The 18,204-nt window shown below is 37.6% G+C and overlaps 1 protein-coding gene and 1 long non-coding RNA gene across 3 annotated transcripts in view; one reads left to right on the forward strand and one right to left on the reverse strand.

The window, feature by feature from the left end:
- The window catches only part of Cbp53E (Calbindin 53E), a 196,198-nt gene that overhangs the window by 100,610 nt on the left and 77,384 nt on the right, over window positions 1-18,204 (reverse strand). The gene's annotated exons all lie outside the window — the stretch shown is intronic.
- LOC150103253 (uncharacterized) overlaps window positions 1-18,204 on the forward strand; it is a 101,488-nt gene that overhangs the window by 67,647 nt on the left and 15,637 nt on the right. For both annotated transcript variants that reach the window (XR_016548770.1, XR_016548771.1), the window contains exon 3: window positions 1,019-1,129. This is a non-coding gene — a long non-coding RNA (uncharacterized LOC150103253). The remainder of the gene's footprint in view (window positions 1-1,018; window positions 1,130-18,204) is intronic.

The raw sequence follows: 18,204 nt of genomic DNA on the forward strand, positions 1-18,204 counted from the left end.
CTACCCATTGGTTGATGTACAAACACGTTAGCCTATTACGATTTCGAAACGAATGTCGAGGGGGTTAAATTTAATTACTTTTTGATAAGGGGAGAAATTAAAACTACGCTAGAAATGATGCTGTAGGAAAACGATCAACATCACACCAGCTGGTCTGAAAAGACCAATCACAAACCAGTTCAGACCGTTTGATGTACATGATGTCATACCATCCAGTCTCAAAACGTGACCCTGTATGATCTAATTAAAACATTGTCGTCGGCAATTAAAACTGCCATGCACATGATGTCATACCATTCAGTCTCAAAGCGTGACCCTGTATGACCGAAATAAAACATTGCCGTCTGCAATTAAAACTTCCATACAAGGATACCATACTACTGAGGATACAAAACTAACTACAATGAGTTTAAAAGGATGCGTACACTTTGTTTTCTTTAATTGGAAAATAGTGCCAACGGAGTGCCGTATTTTGACACTTTGTGTTAAATGCATCTTTCCACTGTAAAGAAAAACGGAGCAAAGACATACACGAATACGGAAAGAAAAACAATAAAAATACAAAAAAAAAGGCAATGAAAGCAAAACCTTCCAGTTTACACACGCATAAAAGAACATTCTTTGCACCAAGAAAGCCACAGTTGTATTTGCAAATCTCTGATCCCTGCAATCTCACCGTATTACTACTTCAGTCATCTCTTTCTATTCTTCTTCTTGAAGAATCCGTCCTGTGGCGAGCTTCAATATCGTATTACTGAAGCACAGTGCTTGCCGAATTGCTCAATTTAAGCCACATGTCTGTTTTAGTGGCAGTATTACGAAACATATCCATCCACTTTAAGACATTGTCCTCCTCTAAACTACAACTTATTATCTCTGTGATTCTTCGAACACTTGCAGTTCGAGTAATATGATTATTTGATACTTTTGTTTCTTTTTTCTGTGACGATCTCTCTCTATTCTCCTTTAAAAGACATTTCGTTTCTAGATACACATACCACTATCTTGGCTTCCTTAGGTCTCTTCTGTCGTTTCGAGTTGTCACTGTGGTTGGAACATGTCGATCGATTATCCATTACAGTTGTTCCAAGAAAGAACCCAATTTCCCAAGCGTAAAGAGACAATCGAGGTAAGGCTTTATTTCTTTCTTTTACTTGAGACTTGGCTTGTGTTTACTCCATTCTTCAAGTTTCTTTCAGTAGGACAAACCTTGATCAACACCGCCTGCTTCCTTTTGTCGATATAGAAATATAAAAAACATGATCGGAGTGTAATGAACAGCTTGAAAAACTGGAAACTTTCTCAGTTCTTCTTTCTTCAGAAAGAATAAATACAACGAGATTTGAAAATTTACTTTTAAATAAATATTTCCGAACACGTAAATTAGCATTCGCTAATTACTACCTAAAGGAGAAAGCCCAGCGGGATTAATTCAGATCGTTATCTTATGGCTTGTGTGTGCTGGTATATCATTTAAGAGTCTTTTAAGGTAATTTTTGTTTTTACGAAACATAAAACAGGATTTTTCATCGCCTTTGCTTCAAATTTAGCAGTATATCACTGACTCTATCAAAAGAGAAAATAAAACACAGATAGAAATTCTATTACTTCGACGTATACTCAATTCCAAGGCGAAGTGTACTCTTTCAAAAAGTAATGATTCCTGTCTGTCAGTTTCCTTTCGTATCTAATAAGTTATTTATAGGATCGTGCTTTGTGAAAAATTTACAGATAGAACACAGAAGTTTCTTTCGTATAGCAAGGATAATAAAACCCAACTGAGAGAGAGAGAGAGAGAGAGAGAGATGTGCTTGAATTTAGAATTTATACTTTCGCATGAAGTAGCCGCAAACTAAATTTTAAATTAAGGATTTGTCAGTTATTTCTTAGTTGCTGAATTCCAGTTTCTAAATACCAGTATAACTGGTATCTTAGAGTCAATTAAACCGACTCTAAATACCAGTTAAGCAACATTATATTCATCTCTTGCATTCAGCATCCTACACTGGCAATGTTACTAAATCACCAGAGAAAAACGAAACAAAGAGTTTTCTAGCAGCCAATGCGTTATGAGTTCCAAAGATGGTTTACCGCATGAACCGCTTCAAAAGGAGTCAAAGTAACGGTGATGTTTAGGTTTTGCGACCTTTAGTGTGTGTGTGTGTGTGTGTGGATCAGATATAAAAGATGTAAAAGTGTTTGATAGAAACCCCTGTTAATAACATAAATGCTCGAGATTTTCTAGTATTGAACAAGTTGTACATCAGCATCGATCAAAAGCATGAAAGTATTTCAACAAAGCAAAGCAAACTAAAATTTTAAGTACATGAATGTTATTTATTTACTTATTTCATTACACAGCAACATGCAGCAGTGGAGATAACTGATGCAAGTCGAAATATATTGTATAAGGAAATCTACGTCTTCTACTAAGGAAATCAATGCCCTTTGATTTCAAAGAACTGGGTTCGATTCGACTTCGTTCTATGAAGATACCTTCAACAGGGCTTTTTTTTCAACTAAAACTTTTCTATGCCTTTATTTCTCATCGTTTCCATGACCACTTCATATCGCCACTAAGCAAGATATCGCAGTTTTAATCGATCTTCATTGAAACCGATGTTGCCTACTACGTACTTATGAAACTCAACACATAAGTACTTATGAAACTCTTTCTCTCTGATCACAGTCTTCATTTGAAAGTCCAATTAAATGAAGACATATGTGAGTTACCGCACATCTGGAAATAACCAGCAACACCTTTGTTTAAAGAGGGACGAGGAAGTATACCGAAAAGATGCGAAATGTGTAAAGGGCCTAAAAGGGAAGTCGTCGGAGTGTCTGAGACTTAGTGATGCTGCACAATTCAGTGTTTACTTTGTCTTAAGGTTATGTAAATATCTGAAATCTTGCGAAGAAAAATGGCTTTGGTTGTTATACTGACTTTCATGTGTCTATGTTCTACTTCTGGAATACCTTAATATAGAAAGAGACAAACAAATCTTGGTAGAATGACAAATACCGGCACTGATAATCATAGACAGAGAAAGAAAGAAGAGAGAAAATACCAACAACCACAATGTAGGAGCGGTGATGTTGCCGAAGGCCGAGTTTTCTCTTGAGAAGGTAAGTAGCGAAAGCGTATATACGTCAAGGCAGTTTCTTCAAATGTAAATATTTTCGACTCCATCATATTGACCGCAGACAACAAATAGAACATAGTTCACAAGCACGTTCTTTCAAAGAATGCCACATGATTGTAAAGAGATCAGAATAAGTTTCCGACTGCTACGAAAATATTTCCAAAAAAATCTTTGTTTCGAAATGCATTGTCTTGGAAAAGGATATATGAAATGCAACTTCTAGAAATAAAGATCTGAAGTTCCATTTTAGATTAGGTAAAACATAAAAAAAAAAGTTGAAAAGCAGCTGTTTCGAAAGATGTGTGATTGAAATGAAAAATATTTACATTTAATGTTCGATTTGTAGTGGAAACATAAGTGAAGGATATGTTTGGGCACAAGCCAAGTTTTCAAATGCATAAGAATATCTTAAAGGAGGAGATTGTTTTATTTGTTTGTCCCTAAACTAATGATGAGACGGTGCTATCGTAATATTCGTATTAGAAGGCAAACTGCAGATTGCGCAATTATATTTTAAAGCAAAGATGAACGCATCAGTTATTTGTTTTACCTGTTAGGTGTTTTATTCTTACATACATCGAAGTAAAACCTTGAGGTAGATCATTTTTTTCGCAGAAAAACTTAAACAATTCATAAGGATGTGACCCATTCGCCGTTTTATCCTTTAGAATCAATATTTTTTTTTTTACTTGCAGGAATAGTTTCGTTGAGATTAACTGGAAGTTTTCTGTTGTTAATCAAAGAAACTCAGTTAAGCAGATGAGAACGCATTTCATATTAAATGCAATGTCTATTAATAGCAATAAACACTGATGAAGCTTTATTGCCACATCTTATAGAAAGGCAACAGTTATTATAGGAAAAGCAAGAGGAGGTTCGAAAAAGCTATAAAACAGGCGTAATTTATTTATTAGACTTTTATTACGTCTGCTCCTGAATTACTGATCCAGACATTCAAGAAAAAAAAAATAAGTGCCACGAATGCGCCAACACGATATAAAATGCGATCGAAGTTGAGTGAAGAAAAGATTCATTTCCAAGTAAAGAAAGAAGGATTACAAATACCAAATAAGCTAAATAATTCCTGCCTTGTAAAGACAAAAAAAAATCCATGGATTTCTTGAAGCCACTTGGTTTTTTTCAGAAGAATAAATAAGAGGTGAAAGGTTTAAAAAATCTTTTGACCTCCGCACGATGGATGAAAAGCACTAGAATAAAAAAAAATCTCTGTTATTCTTCAAGAGGTCTTTTATCCAATTATTGACTGAAGGGATCTTTCATTTAGTTATTTCTTGAAAGACTGGAAGTTACTTTCTTTGTCATCAGGAGGCTTAACGGGTTATTGTTAAAAAAAGGGTATCAATCACTGGAGCTTTGTGTGGATGCCAACGTTCCAATTTTATCGAAAACAACCGCTTTTATTATTATTTACTTGTTTGTATTTGTTTATCATCAGTGATACCGAATGAGAACGTCAAATCGTACGGTAATAACTTGTGATTAATTGGATTAATTGGAAATGTTAAAAACTCAACGGAGTTTTTAACAAACTCCTTTCAGCAGTGTGCAAGCAGCTTGTTCAAGTGCATGAATGTGTGTGCAGATATTTTTCTTTTTCTTTTTTTTTTTCCCAGTCGAGTGTCAAGCCATCAAGATATGAACTGCCTCCTTCACATCTTGATGGCCGACAAAATGACAGCCTTTCAGAGCGCTTTTAAGCCTCTGAAAGGCTTAAAACGGACATAGCAAATATCCGAGAGTATTAGAGAATGCCGTGAGATTTCAAAACAACATTCTGTGGGCCAAACCTGAAGAAAAATTGTTACAATAGGAATGGACGTGAAAAGTGTAAGCCTGAAAAGTGTAAACATCGTTTTTTCTCCCATTTAAGTCATGATGTATCATTTTTCTTCATAGAGGAAGAAGTATTTCCATTTCAAGTTCTATTATTTGCATTTCGGCTCATACTGGCAAATCTAAATTTCATCATTAGTGAAAATCTCCTCAGGAAAATGTCTCCTTCAATACTAGTTCAAAAGATGGTTGCAAATGTCCAAAAGTTTTGCCTCTGCTTGTTTGTGAGTTGTCTGGAAAAACCTTACCTTGCACAAATTTATAGAAGTGAAGTCTGTTGTGGATGATAGATAGAACCGATCCTGACTAATATCAACATATCAAGTTGATTTACAACTTCACCGGTAGATGAAGTGGTAAATTAACTTTTATCACTTCAACCTCCCTATTGTTGAGAATAAGTTCAGAAACTTTTTTTTTTCACCATTCTTATTAACACCATTCTTATAAAAATTCTTCACTTGTACGTACGCCTGTTTTATTAACATGCTATATCTTTAACCTAATCATAACGAAGTTTAATTTTTATGGTTGCGTGGGCTATTCACCAAGCAAAAAAAAAAAAGAATTGTAAAGCGTTGTAGATGCTTTCAGAAACGATTCACAAGCACTTGTGTTTTGTCATCAAAATATAGCGAATTATTTTAAAACTTCGATTTGAATTTCAAGTTTTACAAGGCTATCATCATGGAATTTAACACATATGCAAAACATCAAACGTAAATATATTCAGTTTTGAGAATTTTATTACTGACTAACATCTTTTTAATGGATAATAATGATAATACACTATGATAAAATATTAAATATGTAAGAGAATGGATATCGTTTAACTTACCAGTTTAGCAGGTATCACTTTAGGTTGGGCGGTTACAAGGGATGCGTTTATATTTGCATAATTGCCAGTATTTCGCATTTAGCCTGTCAACTTGTCAAACAGAATCATTGATATCTCTTTATCATTACAGAAGAGTAAAGTGATACTTAAGATATAATCACTCGACAATTTCTGATGTGTCTCTTTAAATACTCGCAAGATGAAAACGGAAAGTACAGAGGCAATTACAACGCGATGGAATAATCAGTATATGAAAATTGAAGAAGTGTAGAAGAAATCAATAGCGAACCGAATTAATAAACTTGGGTATCAATAAAGAGAAGCTATGGCCGTTTGTGTAAAAGCGGAGAAATCTAAAGTGAAGGGAGAATAGGAAATAAAAACTAAACAAAAGAACGGAATGGTAATGAGAAAAGCAAAGGAAAGAAGTGGGAAAGAAATATTATTTATTAAATCGAGTAAAGAGAACGATAGAGATATAAAAATATTCGTTCAATGAGATTTAAAAAAAGGCCGATGGTTGTGGTAAACTAATACAGAATGAAAATAAAAAAAAAAGCATTGTAATGAATCTTAATTAAAGCTAGACGAATCTCTTATACTTTTCACCAGCTTACATCAAAAGAAAATATTTCGCTATATTGCAGCATGAGCTGACGCAACGTGTGGGATTTTCATCCAACCTTAATTAAGATCTTACAGCGAACCAACTTCGGCATGTAAAATTCCGAACTCTTTATAATTTAGTGGTCGGCATAATGAATGAAGACTGACTACTGCTACTTCTAATAAAGGAACACGAAAGGAATAAATTGTAGGAATGAGAGGAGAAAATTAATTGTGTGGAAAAATATCAGAGATGAATATTTCGAAAATAATAAAAAATACGAATGCAGCAGCGTTACCTAGGAGGGTTGATTGAGTGAACGAAAAGATAAAAAAAAGGAAGAAAGAAAGTATCGGCGACTACAGGTGTGTTAAATAAATAAGAGGAGAATATAGAGTTTAGATATTGGGGAAGCTTAAAATGTATGTTTGCGATGAAACGAAAGATCAAAGATTAGTTAAGAAGAAATATCAGCTCTTGGATACATGGATGGATTTTTTTTTTTTGCTCGGAAAAGAAAACAAACAAACAAAAAAAAGAATGCTATAAAAGCATTCTTGTTCAATGAGAAATAGTTGATATACAGTAGGAAGGTAATGGGTGAAAGAAGAATTGAATTTTGAGATATTCTGGGGAATGATTGGTGGAGAAGTTAAGGGACAAAAGACTTCGACTCTCATCAACGAACAAAGAGAAAACAAACTGAATATACTCCTACAATGCTGCAAAAGATGGCCTATAGAACGATCGCTAGTTCAAGTGGCCTTTGTGCTAATCACCTTAAACCTGTATAAAGATCGAAGGCAACATCCTGAATGGTTAGCACATTACTACCATGGGTGGGACAAAAGTCACGTAAATTCGGAACTCCACTTTAAATAGTCTGATATTTTTCATGGAACTTCAGTCAAATAAACAGTGTGGCGATCACAATCACCTAAACATTTTTGCAAACAACAAACATACTACAATGGATTCGAACCGATTGCCTTTTGGTTTAAAAGCATAGCTCAAAAATATTATTCAATCGTCTAATCTAGCCAGTGTTTGCCTAGAAATTCAAGACAAAGCAACGTTTCCTATGGAATGGATTTTTTTTATGTTATTTTTAGCAACCATATTCTTACATTATTGTAAGCGAATGTCGCCTTTGTTTCGATTATCTGGAAGCAGTGCTGTGCGACCGAGTGTGAAAGCGAATTCAAACAACCAACCTGGAGAATACTGTACCGGTTGGATGTTTCTTTATCGAAATAAATTAACTTCTAGCAGTCTATCTGTAAATAATGAAAGCACCGTAACAAATATAGTTGAATAAAGTATGATAGGTTATAAAAACCATAAGAACAGAGATATAATCACTTTGAGGGAAAAAAAAGCTGACACGGATTTAGTTTTAGGCGTCAGGAAGGGCATCTGGCCGTAAAAAACATGCCAAAACCAGGGATGAAATATCGAATAACAGAGAAAGGACAACGGTTAGGGAGTCCCCCGTAAGCGACGCGCAGTTCTGTCGCACGAGGACTGTGAGAAGTGGGCTTGGGCTACTGAACCAAGGACGGGTTCGGCTAAAGAAGCGAGTCCAACAGAAAGAGAGAGTGTAAAGTAAGAATCGGGTCACTGAATGTGGGTAGAATGAATGAGAAGGGTAGGGAGATAGTAGACATGATGAGAAGAAGGAAGCTGAAGATCTTGTGCGTGCAGGAGACAAGGTGGAAAGGCAATAAAGCAAAGGAGCTGACGGAAAGATATAAACTGTTTTACAGTGGGGTGAATGAGAATGGAAGAAACGGAGTTGGAATCATCATCGACAAGAAGCTGAAGGGTGGAGTCTGCGAGGTGTGCCGGAAGAACGATCGGATTATGAGTGTTAAACTTGAGATTGGAGGAAGCGTGACTGTGATAGTGTGTGGATGCGCTCCACAAGTAGGTTGTGATGAGGAGGAGAAAGAGGCATTCTGGAGAGAACTAGACCAGGTAATAATGGGAATCCCTGATGGTGAGAGAGTGATCGTCGGAGCAGACCTGAATGGGCATGTGGGAAGGTGGTGAAGAAAGGGTGCACGGGGGTTGTAGTAGTAGTGAAAGAAATGAAGAAGATAAAAGAATCGTAGAGCATGCTGTGGCCTTCGACCTGGCTATAGCTAACACGTGGTTTAAGAAGAGAGTTGGACACCTGATAACTTATAAGAGCGGGGATAGGATGAATCAGATTGACTATGTTATGTGCAGAATGTGCCGAAGGAAACATCTGAAGGAGGTTAAAAACTGTAAAGTGATTAACGGAGAAAGTGTAGCGGCACAGCACAGGTTGGTTATGGTAGACTGTGATATAAAAGGGGAAAAGAAGAATAGATGGAAGTGGCGGAAAGATAGGAAAATAAAGTGGTGGAAATTGGAAGAGGAAGGCCCAAGGAATGAGTTTAACGGTATCGGAAGGAATGAAGTTACCAGAGGATGTGGAAGAATGGTGGGACGTAAATAGTCGGAATATTAGAAAAATTGGAGAAGAGGTACTCGGTATAACATCAGGAAAGGGGCCGCCCGAGGATAAGGAGGCATGGTGGTGGAATGAGGAGGTACAGTTGGATATCAGGAAAAAGAAAGAGGCAAAGAAAAATGGGACATGACTGGAACCAGAGCCGACAAGGAGGCATATAGATTAGCGAAGAAAAGTGCAAAGAGAGCTGTGGCAATGGCGAGGGCAGTTGAAGAGGTTTATGAAGTACTGGAGAGAAACGGTGGTGAAGCTAAGTTGTTGAGAATAGCGAAAGCTAGAGATAGGCCTCGAAAGACATAACATCAGTTAAGCAGATAAAGAACTCCACAGGAGTAGTAATACAAGAGGAGGACCAATTCAGAGGAAGATGGGAAGAATATTTTCGTAATCTACTAAATGAGGAGAATCCAAGAGAAAGGTGTGAGGATGGAGAGGTAAACGAAGGATCTGCAGGACATAAGCAGGGAGGAAGTGCATTGGGCACTGAGAAAAATGAAGAATGGAAAGGCTGTGGAGGCGGACCAGATACCTGGAGAAGTGTGGAGAAGCTTGGGCAGCGAGGGCGTAGATATGTTATGGGATCTGATGAGGAAAATAGCCTAATAGGAAAAGATACAGATATGGGAAAGAGTAATTGAAGGAAGGATATGGCGGGAAACGCCGTATTTATGTCAGGAAGAGGGACAACGGATGCAATATTTGCACTAAGACGATTGATGGAGAGATATAGGGGGATGCAGGCGGAGCTACATATGGTGTTTATAGACCTGGAAAAGACGTACGATAGAGTGGCCAGACAGGAGGTATGGAGGTGAATGAGGAAGAAGGGGGGGTGTCGGAAAAGTACGTGAGGCTGGTGAAGGAGATGTATGAGGGAGCGAAAACTCAGGTTAGGTCTAGTGTCGGCATGACAGAGGGGGTCCCCGTTGTCGTAGGGCTCCATCAGGGATCAACTCTGAGCCCCTACCTCTTTGATCTGGTCATGGATGTACTAGTGGAGGACGTCAAGAAGGAGGAGCTAGGGAGCATGATGTTTGCCGATGATATTGTTCTCTGCGAATCATCCCGAGAGAAGCTTGAAAAGACCCTGGAAGAGTGGAGAAAGGTATTGGAGGAGAGAGAGAGGCATGAAAATTAACCGGGTAAAGACCAAATATATATCAACGGAGAATGACGAGGATATGATCATACGACTCCAGGGTGAAAGGTTAACTTCAGGAAAGCCTTTTGAAGCCACTGAAGCCTATTGGCTCTTTATATTTAAGTAACTTCAGGGAAAAAATTCAAGTACCTCGGGTCGGTCGTCGAGAGGAATGGTGACCTGAATGAGGAAATACAGCACCGAATAACATGCAGCTGGATGAACTGGAGGAAGATGAGCGGGGTCCTGTGCGACAAGAGAGTGAGTTGTAAGATGAAAGGAAAGCTGTATAAGATGGTGGTGAGGCGATGCTCCATGGCGCGGAGACGTGGCCTATAACAAAGGCACAGGAGAGGAAGATGGAGGTGGCGGAGATGCGGATGTTGAGATGGATGAGTGGTGTGACGAAGAAGGACAGGATAAGGAATGACTACATCAGAGGACGATCAAGGTTGCACCGATCGGTAAGAAGGTACAAGATAGCAGGCTGAGGTGGTTCGGTCATGTAGAGAGAAGGAGTGAGGAGTATGTTGGTAAACGAGTGGAGCGTATGGAGATGGAGGGAAGGAGGAAAAGAGGTAGGCCCAAACTCAGATGGAGAGATAAGGTGGCAGAGGATCTTAGGGAGAAAGGATGGAGTCGGAAAGATGCCCTGGGCCGGAGAATCTGGAAGAAGAAGATTAAAGATGTGAACGCCGACCCCGTTTAACACGGGATAAGGCATAGCGAAAGAAGAAGTTTTAGCAGAGATAAACAAGATGAATTTTATGCATTCTTAGTATTGTTGATTGGAATTAAGACTGTTGCGTGTGTGTGTTCCTTTAGCTGGTTTTCTCTTTTTTGTGTGATGAAAAATACTGCTATTCCGTATATACCACAGGATAGTTCATTTTCACGTGAAAAATAAAAGTTCTTCTTGTCCTAGACGGGATCTTTTCCTTGCATGTTTATTTTAGTTTAGTGTGTATATTTATTTTGTGTGTATGTATGCACGCGCGTGAGCATATTGAGGAGAGTACTTCCAAGTTCAAATTTTCGTAGCTATTGCTATGATTCATGTTGAAGTTTCTGAAACAGAAAACTACGAAGACACTGTAATACAAATAAATAATTTACTCACAAAAAATATTTTAAGCCAACAAAACGCTAGCTCAAGCTAACATTATCAAAGGCACTTTAACAATGCACTCAGTGAAGAAGACAGAACAAAATGACCTAGCTTGAGCTAGCGTTTTTAATTAATTAATTTTTTCAGTAAATTATTTATTTGAATTCCAGTGTGTACGGTTTAAGGAGATGTAGTCCAAGCCAGGAGAAGATTCTTCTCCTCAATATATGTCTACATTTGTGGGACATAAAGTGAGGAGAAGAATCTTCTTCTGGCTTGGACTACATCGCCTTAATCTTAGTGTCCAATAAAGTGAACACTGAAACAATTCATTATTGTCTACACTGTGGCTGTACTATGAAAACAATGTAGTTAGAGTATTATAATGATAATTGACCATGCCATATTGTAAGGACTGCGTCGACATTGGTCTAGGAAAGAAAAGCCAGTCTAACCTGAGTTCGGGAAATAGATCTTAAAGTGGATAGAAAAGAGTTCGGATGTAAACTTTGGATCATCTTTAGGGATAATCAGAACACCATTTGAGGACCGGATCAAGACTTTTTAACTGCACTATGTAAACCGACTACCCTTTTGGTGGAGAAGATTGATAAAATAATTTTTTCTTTCTTACCTTTCAGAGGAAAGAAAGCCTACCCAACAGCGTAACACCTGCAAAGACCAGCAGAGTTAGGGCATTTATTATGCTGAGGTGGAGAAACCCTCAGCTATCCGAATAAAGTTTGCAAATTAGTGGATAATAGGAAAAAAACAAAATAGACAATAATTAAAAGAAGAAGATAATACAGCAAGTGAATTTGGTACCGTTAAAAGAATCGGAAAATGACCTATTTTGAATCTTAGGACGAACATATACATAACTACAAAGACCAAATAATCATTCATTACCAACGAAAGTCTGCTAATTAGGAATAATAGACTGCAATTATGTGAATGGGACAGCAAATCTTTTAAAGAACTGTCTCAAAAAGAGATTTGCTTTCAGGCACAGTTTTTTCTCCCCCTCCCCCCCCTCCTTGTAAATTTCAAAATTATGTTGCTGACCTACTTCCTACTTCCCCAATCTATTACTAGAAGGCTCCAATATTTAATAACGTGAACTGAATTTTGGAAGAGTGGAATTTATAACAGAGTTCGGTATTCCTATATGTGAATGCCAATGATTCTAGAACCAGATGCCAGTATCAAACTTGGAGAAAATTTACACTGAAGGCGGGTAAGTGATGTTCGCATACCACTGCGAGAAAATCATCCAGAATCGTAATAAAAATTGTCCCTTCTAAAAGTTTTGTGGGGCAACCGAAAAATTATAGATGTTATTAAGGCCAAGTGATAGTTTAAATCGAGTGTAGACGACGCAAGGATAATTGCCTGGAGATGTTAACCTTTTTATTATTATTTCTGGAAATAAATAGCTCTTTACCGAGTAAAAAAGGGGATGTATGTTGAGACTGCTTGAAAATTTTTCATACAAAGGATATTTGTATAGTTTTCGGGAAAAAAAACAACACTCTCTTAACATTGTTCATCATTCCTAAGTCAATTACGTCTTTTAATGCGTCATCATAACACATCGAAACGTCAAGGCAAGGTTGCGTGAAATGATAAATTCAGATAACCAAATCTGCTTTCTGAGGTTCGGAACCTTCCATTATGTGCTCCGTTTGTTATTCGACAATCAGGAAAAGCCACATATGCTGCGTGATTCTCCTTTAAATCGTGTTATCTTGTAAAGTGCGACTGATAAATCACCCATATGGCCGTAATTCATAATTCATATTGATGTTACAGACGAATTATCACCCCTACCGTGTCTGGTACAGACTGAATTTTATAAATAAGAAATATCTCTTCTAAAATGGATTATTCCGAACACAATACTAAAAAAATAAACGAATCAAATATTTTAGAAACTCTTTAACAACTTTAGGGAGAAGATCGAACCTATACCCGATAAAACTACATTTCTCGAACAAAAGTTCTCTCAGTACATGCAAAGGAAGAAGTATTTCGTGTGTTTATGATACAAAAATATCCAGTGTATATACAGAAAAATATATATAAGATTATGTTAATATAAGGGTTGGAATATAACCTATTTCGAATGTAACATACTGATATGTATTATTCCTATAGTCGCACGTGGTTTGTACACATATACTTCTAGAATACGTTATACATTTGTATTCTGTCAAAGGCACGAAAAGAGCTACACGTTCTACATATCCCATCATGTACGCATAAGCTAAACATTTATCATGGCAATTAATGGGGTAACGAATGTCATGACTGATTCGTATTTGTCCACGATATGGAGCGGCAAACTTCCTCCAATCAGATAGGAGTAGTGGATGCCTTATATTCGAGTGTATAACCTAAACTATTACATCTGCTGTTTCTCTTTGTACCTTTTCCTACATTTTTTTTTTTTTTGCTTCCCTTTTTCTTTTGAAAGAATGAACATCAATTGATATACGCAGCATTTCAATTGTGATCCTTCTTGCATTGCGACCCTTTAACAGAATAGCCCCATGTTTTTTCCAACATGAAAGCGGGCTCATACTGCTGACATGATTATTCTGACATGATGCGAGGAAAATGCTATGGGAAGAACGTGACTGGCATATTTGACAGTCTAAATGTCAACTCAGTAGAACACCTCTGGGAAAAAAAAGCAATGTTGGATGCTGAAAAAATCATTCCATCCAACACCAGCATAAACATTCGTGGTCACAACATATCCCATCACGAGCCAGTTAGACCGTTTACCTAGTACTGGGTCTCATTTACTCTAGATAACTGTTGCACCTATCTTGGCATTGACCCTACTAGACCACTGAAGATGTCCTGAGGTATTTTAGACCAAATAGACAGATTTGACGTAGCTCATTCAGCGAATAAGCACTAGCGTTCACCTATGGATGCTGGTTTCCACATGATCCAACAAATGTTCGATGGGATTCAAATCAAGAGAATCAGGCAGCTAGTGGAGCATACGGAATGCTGAATATGCTTTTTGAACCATGCTTGCACCTGTAAGGGAGGTCATTGAGTTGGTGACTATATTTTCGCCACGTAGAGTAATACCTAATCCAAAAGGTCAAGGTCTATTAAATGGGGATAAGAGGACCTATTAATGTTAATTAAACAATCCCTATACTAAGTACTGACACTACGGGAAGTTTCCGGCCAGCACAATATAATCTGGTTGAAACAGAAACGGAAACAGACCGTGCTGTAATAATGCTTTGGTTCATAAGTCTACACTGCTTGGAAAAAAGTCAACGGACACCCCATGGACAATGTGTATCGTGCCATGTAACGAGACATGTGCTTGTAGCTGGTATAAATTGGAGGAATATGATGCTCTCAAGTCGCTGCAACTGTGTCCGAGTGAAATGGCTGTGAGAAGGCACCTGACGGAGTTTGAAAGAGATGTTGTGATAGGATGCCATATTGCAGGACTATCTCTTCTGCCAATTGTTGACAAATTGGGCAATCCCAGGTCAACAATCAGTGATACCATACTGAGATGGAAGCATAGGGAATCAAGTGCAAGTGCTACCCGCAATGGACGACCCACCGCATTCACCGAATGTGACTGTAGGGTGCTATAAAGGATAATGTGTAAAAACCATCATTCGTCAACCAACATGTTGAACGCAAAGTTCCAGTCATCGACTTGAACACGAACCAATGCAAAGACATTCAGAACCGAGGCTCACAAAATGGATCTCCATAATAGGACCGCAATATGCAAGCCGCACATTACTCGAACCAACACGTAGAGTCGTCTTCAGTAGTGCAAAGGGCGTGTACAGTGGGAACATAGAAGCTTGGAAAACTGCGTTATGAAGCGACGAATCAATCAAGCTACGCCTTCTACTGAGCAAATGGATGGATATGGGTGTGGCGGATTCCCGGTGAACGTCTCTTACCAGAGACATTCATATGATCCTGTTTTTCCTGGTCTGGCCTCGGATCTGTGTTTGTGGTGCCACGAACATTAACTCCGAGAGGTATCTGTACATTCTGGACAATGCAATGCTTTCTACTTTGTGGCGTTTCTACGGAACTAACCATGTCTCTTTCAGCAAGATAATTCACCGTGTTATGAGGCTACTGTAACTGCGTGGTTTGTGGACATGAAGTCACCACACTTGACTGGCCTCAACAGACCCCCCCCCCCTAATCTCACAGTCCTGTTGAACAACTGTGGGATGAACTGGAGCGTCGGGTGAGGTCAAGGGATGTCTTCTGCATAACAGTCTGTTTCCTCATTACATGCCTAGAGGAGGAATGGTCCAAAATTCCCATTGATAGCTATCGTACTCTTGTGGAAAGCATGTCCTGTAGGATTGCTGTAGTCATCGCAGAGAAAGGAGGTCCTACATCTTATTAAGATGGGTGCCTTGGCTGTTTGTTTGTTCCTCACACTATAGTGTCCGTTTTCTTCTTTCCAAGCAGTGTATGTAGTACATAGATACTACGTTGAAATATGTTGAAATAATAACCAACTAACGCTGGTTATTACATCCCTCTAATAACCAACGCTTGTACTAACCACTCACTGGTTTTTATGCACTAGTAACAAATATTGTCATGATGAGGATAAAATAATTTTACTGTGACGATTCCTTTTATCGTCTGTTTACTGTCTTTGGTTGAGTACATTTCCCGCCGTGCTTCACGAGAATAAGTTGAAATCGTTGTGTCATTTCAAATACTATAATTCATGATCATTGTCCATGGAGACAAACTGCAAACGGAACCGGAAAGTTATATCACAGCGTGTGTGTCGAACGCGTTCAAATACTGTCTCACATAAAACGTTCTGGAGAGCACGGAAGAGAAGTAGATTTATAGTGCGTGCTGGTATTTTGCTAGTTATTTCTTTTAAAAAATCTCCAGAGACCTGTAAAGAGTGCACTTGGCATCGTGCCAAAACTGGCAAATACAACAATAAGAAATTTAAAAAAAAAAAACAAAAAAAAACAATGGTAATTAGGAGACGCATGTGTTTAACTGGGAAAGCCAATATGTTTCGTTAGGCTCCAAATATTTCTTTTAATCAAAGTTTTAGTTCTGCTTTCATGTGGAATAATGAGAAGAGTTGCAGAAGCACGACTGACGAAACAATATAGCAGATGGGGTTAAACAAAAGAAAGCTAAAACGAGTCAAAGTCTTCTTCAAAAGGAGTAGTTTTTGTTACTAGTGTTTTTATTTATTCTTCTCTTTCGATGAATTCAAGCAGAATATTTTGCATGCGGTATTGTTTATCTGTAAAGTGTACACGTGTTTCAATGGTGTATTATTACCAGCGAATATGAAATAAAAGTTTTTTTTTTATTATTATTCAACATTGTCCCGCGTATAAAAGGAAAGAGTTCTAGGTAAAATAAAGGCAGGATAATAACTAAGCTTAGATGTTGTACATGTTTTAAATTTGTTTGCAAATATACTTTCAGATTGTATTATTTGAGGCGTTTTTAAAGGATACGTCTAGGATATTAAATAATATGAATATACAAACTGCAAGTCTTAAAACCACCCTTAGGATAATAAAGGTGAAATTTCATTGTTAGACGAAATTATTTGCTATTGTCATGGCAACCTTTTGTTTCCCGGCATTTCTGGAAAGAGCGAGAATTTTGAAGTCAGCAAATTTCTATCCTCAGTGTCCTTAAGTGGCACTATTAGACGAAACTTTGTGTTCGTGTCTTGAGTAATAGTAGTTCTGAGTCACGATAACGGTTGGAAGTGCAGCATCCATATTTGCAATAATTCTACAGGAAAGGAAAGGAAAAGACGTACCAATCGATAAAAGAAAAGGAGAAAAAGAATGTACTCTTGCACCCTTCAAAGCGAGGTATCAAATATCAGAGAGCTCTGCATCTTCTCATCCAGTCCGTGTTTCTATGGTAACATGTTATTTGTCATCTAAATATGATGCAAATAATCCGGAACTCTTTTTTTAAGTGTATGCTTTTTTTGCTGAACGAGAAAGGTAAATGATTGTGAACTACAGTGATATGTCTATTTCTATGTTGCTGCTGTATATACACTGCCTTAAAAATATTAAGAAACATAGTTCAAATATATTGTGTCCCATTACAAATGCACATACAATGCAATCAAGATTGTTCACGTATTATAGTTACCGAAACTATTTCACGAGCATAACATATAAGAATAACTAAAAAAAACGTGTTGCATTATTCACTGTTATAATTCAAACATACAGAAGATAATCATTGTTGCATTTATTTCTATTTTTTTTTAATTCTATGTTTTTAAGCACTGTTGGAAGCTGTCATTTTCCACTTGGTTAGACTATAATAAATTTAGTTTAATCCTTTATCCAAGTGTGAGAAAACAAAGCTTGCACCTCAAGTATCTTCAGGACTGAGGCAACTCAAAGGATTAAACTAAATTTATTATAGTCTAACCAAGTGGAAAATAAACTTCCAACATCTTTCTCTAAATCCAGAGTGATTTAATAATAAGGTGGTACACCTTTTGGAAACTCGTATAGGTAAATATGACCTCTCTATTGCTTCTACCTTAGTATCACCACTTCTGGGTCTGACTTCCACTGATGAGACCTCAATAAAGGTCGAAACCGGTCTAGGTAGTGGCCCTTCCCTTAATGCATAGCATTATACATGTCGGCAAGGATATGTGCTTTAAATTATGGGAAATACTGAGACAAGGAGTGATGAGAGCTTGGTCCACCTTTACTACGAGTTGCCTCAGTCCTGAAGATACTTCAGGTGTAAACGTTGTTTGCTCACATTTGGATAAAGGATTAAACTAAATTTATTATAGTTTTTAGGCATTGTTGGGTTTTCCCATCGGCTCTTCTGGAAGTTCATAATCTACTTTATAGAAACTTTGCTGAGTTGCATACAGTGCAAAATCATGTTAACGTCATGCAGATATGCGTTAATTTTAATATTATTAGTGGTGGGAGAGGATTTAATTCAATATC

Source organism: Typopeltis vanoorti, chromosome 9, assembly GCF_054136105.1.
Source record: "Typopeltis vanoorti isolate ZY-2024b chromosome 9, IOZ_Tvanoo_1.0, whole genome shotgun sequence".
NCBI lineage: Eukaryota > Metazoa > Arthropoda > Arachnida > Uropygi > Thelyphonidae > Typopeltis > Typopeltis vanoorti.